At 37.4% G+C, this 3478-nt stretch overlaps 1 pseudogene; it reads right to left on the reverse strand.

The window, feature by feature from the left end:
• Positions 1-753: 753 nt before the first annotated feature.
• Positions 754-924, reverse strand: LOC148090630 (U2 spliceosomal RNA; annotated as a pseudogene).
• Positions 925-3478: the final 2554 nt, after the last annotated feature.

Genomic DNA, 3478 nt, shown 5'->3' on the forward strand with positions numbered 1-3478 from the left:
GGCAGGTAGCTCTTCCTAATATCTGACTTAAATACATTTGCCGTAGCTATCTGTAACCAATCAATTTGAAATTTGCTGTGCTTGTTTCCACCGGCGAAATGGTGACAGAGTTATATGTGAAGGTTTAGGTGTGTTCCCTCTGTTGTTTTCACAGTATCTTGGCCATATAATTCGATTTGTATTCTATACATCATGTAAGCCTTTTGCTCAGCTAGCAAACATTTCTGAGCTTCTAGCTTCCAGCATTATTATGCAAGAATCCCTAAATCATTTTCCTGATCACTGCATTGCATTGCTATCACTTAATATGGGTTCTCTGTTTTGGCTCATTGTCTCTAGACATATCATTTTCCATTTGTCTGCATTAAACTGCGTTCTCAGTTTATTGGTCCAGTCATCATGAGGTACCAATGAATCTGAGTCATGCCATTGTATTTTTTTCCTATGTGCTGTGTATATACCATATAAAACTAATAAAAATCTATGTACCTTAGAGAAGGTTATGAATATTTTATTGGTTATACTTCAGGGTCAGACCAACAACTCAAAGCAGGTCAAGCCAATGCTCAAGACACCAGGACACTGAACAGAGCTTCCAAGGAAGGCAGGCAGTCAGCATTTTCCCAAGGGAAAGCTTTGATAAAATCTGGTTCACTCTATAAAGGTTGACCATATTTACTGGTGACCTAGGACTCAACATTTTAGAACTCTCATTTTATCTTTGCTTAAATACCCATGTTATAGACCCCTTTGAAATGCTTTCCTGAAGAGGACTATGATCCATTCAAAAGTAGACTGCCTATGACAGAACACCAAGTAGCTTGGGCCACTGTTAAGAAAGGTGCTTAAAAAATTACATAAATACATTTAAACTGATAAGAACAGATACTACACTTGATCTTAGCCAAAAGGCCAAGAAGCAATTGGATATATACATTTAGTGAAAATTAAGATCTAATGACCTCTGGTTTCATTCATGTAAAACATGTTGGGGGCCTACTGTGTGTCAGGAAGTTAGCTAGAGTAAAATGTGAGCTACAGAGACCCTCTTTCAAGAAGTTGCAGGTCAGTGAAGGAAAAAATCCATGGCAAATCATTGCAGTTCAGTTCATCATGTATAGCACAGGAAATGACTAATTTCACCTGAGAAGTTTAGGAAAGGTTTAAAGGAACAAGAACTGTGTTTAAGGGACAGTGGATTATTGAGGCCTTTTCTTTTTTAAAAAGTCTTTATTGTTGAGAGTATTACAGATGTCCCCCATTTTCCCCCCATTACCCCTCTCCAACTGGTTCCTGCCCCACCCCAGGCCTTCTCATTTGGCTTTAAGATATTGGGAGTATGGAGAAATGACGTATGCACCGAGAAGATAGTCTGTTGCCTCCCTGATCCTTCCTTACATGCCACAGCTTTTGGAAATGATAGGAACACCTGTAAGACTCCTGGGGAATTACAGAGATGACCAGGGATACTATCTAAAACTCAACAGATAGTGAGATGCTCCTATTGCAGGGTCAGGTAGAAGAAATCTGCAGGAGAACTTGTGGTGACACTTCTAAAGAGCAATGTATTAGTTAAGGAGACAAAAGCAGTCAGTCTCTGTATTTTTAAAGACACATAGACTTGCAAGAGGGGTCTGTGTGTGTACGCCTGGCTGTGTTGCTGTGTGTAGGCAATCAAAAATAAATCATCTCTGTCGTGGTGCTTTGCAAAAGGATTTAGAAAATGTGAGTGTAATATTAGTGTTATATTTTATTCATTTATTTTGATAAAATCTTAACATCATCGAATGGAAGAGAATATTGTGATTTGATAAGGGTTCCTTTAGCAAATCCAAGTGACAACGTAAGTCAATTTTCGTCTATTGATAATTAATTATCCATGGCAAAAGAAGTATTAAAACAACAAAATTATCGCTTTCCTGGAGTTGGCCATGACATAGGAGATGGTCATAAACACAAGGAAGAATAAATGATCAATCTGAGCTCATTCGGTAATTTATCTCTTCCTTCACTTTGAACAGCTATAGCATTTATCTTATGTTCTGCCTAATTTAGCAACTTAATAACATACTTTCTCATTGTCCTGTAATTGTTTGATAAATGAAATCTTGTTTCGCCAATCAGACTGTGTTCTTCCTGAGGGCAGGGGTTTTGTTCTTATCTGTCCCCTCAGCAGGCAGTGCCTAGCGGAATGATTAGCAGACAGCTGTTAGTGTCCTGCCAATACACGCTGCTGATGGTCTAAGGGACCGTGTAATCGGGATCAGTTATTTTCCTTCTGCAGTCCCAGTTTTCTTTTCTGGAAAATAACAAAGTTAAACTCGGCGCTTTCCTTAAGGCCTTTTCCAGCCCTGAGGATCTTTAAGATTTTTTTGAAAGTAGCTCCAATTTTATTTCAAAAGCATGGATGCAAAGAAAAAACAGGTATGCCAAGCTATGCATTTATGAGTAGTTACATAATTTTTACTTTCTTCGTGCTTTTCTGTGTTCCTTAGAGCAGCGATTTTCAACCCATGTGCCACAAGAATTTTTAAGACAATGCCATACCTGACTATTTAGTCAGGGGCACTTACCTCTTTTCCCTTAGATTGTCAAATAAAAAAAATGACAACAGCCAATACTACAATATCTGTCTTTTGTAAATGCCCTGTCTTGAACCATTAAATATGATAGAATTGCCTCTTATTGGCCATGTTGCATAATAAGGTTGCATCTCATTGGTTAATTCTTGGCACCAGAAGTCCTTATATACAAGTACAGGCACCTGTTTTTTTAAAAAGTCACTTTGGAGCAAAAAGGGTAGGTAATTGCTAGTATTATTTTTTGTGTCAGTCAATCAAAATTATACCTACTTTTTTGTCAGATCAGCCAAAAATATGATATATTTTTGGAATGCTGCAGTTTTGGTAATTATTGTATGTGTGCCATAAGGTGATAAAGGTTGAAAATCGCTGCATTAGTGTGTTGCTTTTGAAACACACTAAACTCGCTAGCTAAACATACTTAGAAGGTATGTCTTGCTTGCTATGCTTCATGACTCTGAACATATATAAAACTTTTAATTTTATTTTTGAAAAGTTAAGTTTCATTGGCCTACAACATTATGTTTCAGGTGTGCAAAATAATGACTTGATATTTATATGCCTTACCATGTGATCACTACACTAAGTCTAGTAACCATGTGTCACGGTGTAAAGTCATCACAATATTATCGACTATACTCCTGCCCACCTTTTTCACCCCCCCCCCCCCGGCAACCATCAGTTTGATCTTTGGCTCTATGAGTTTGTTTTTGTCTTGTCTTGTTTGTCTGCTTTTTTTTCTTGGATTTCAAATATGAGTGAAATCATATGGTATTTGTCTCTCTCTTGTCTGACTTATTTCACTTGGCATAATACACTCTAGGTCCATCCATGTTATTGCAAATGGCAAAATTTCACTCTTTTTTGTCGCTCAGTAATATTCCATTATATATCAC

This window comes from Miniopterus natalensis, chromosome X (assembly GCF_054644295.1).
Source record: "Miniopterus natalensis isolate mMinNat1 chromosome X, mMinNat1.hap1, whole genome shotgun sequence".
NCBI classification, from domain to species: domain Eukaryota; kingdom Metazoa; phylum Chordata; class Mammalia; order Chiroptera; family Miniopteridae; genus Miniopterus; species Miniopterus natalensis.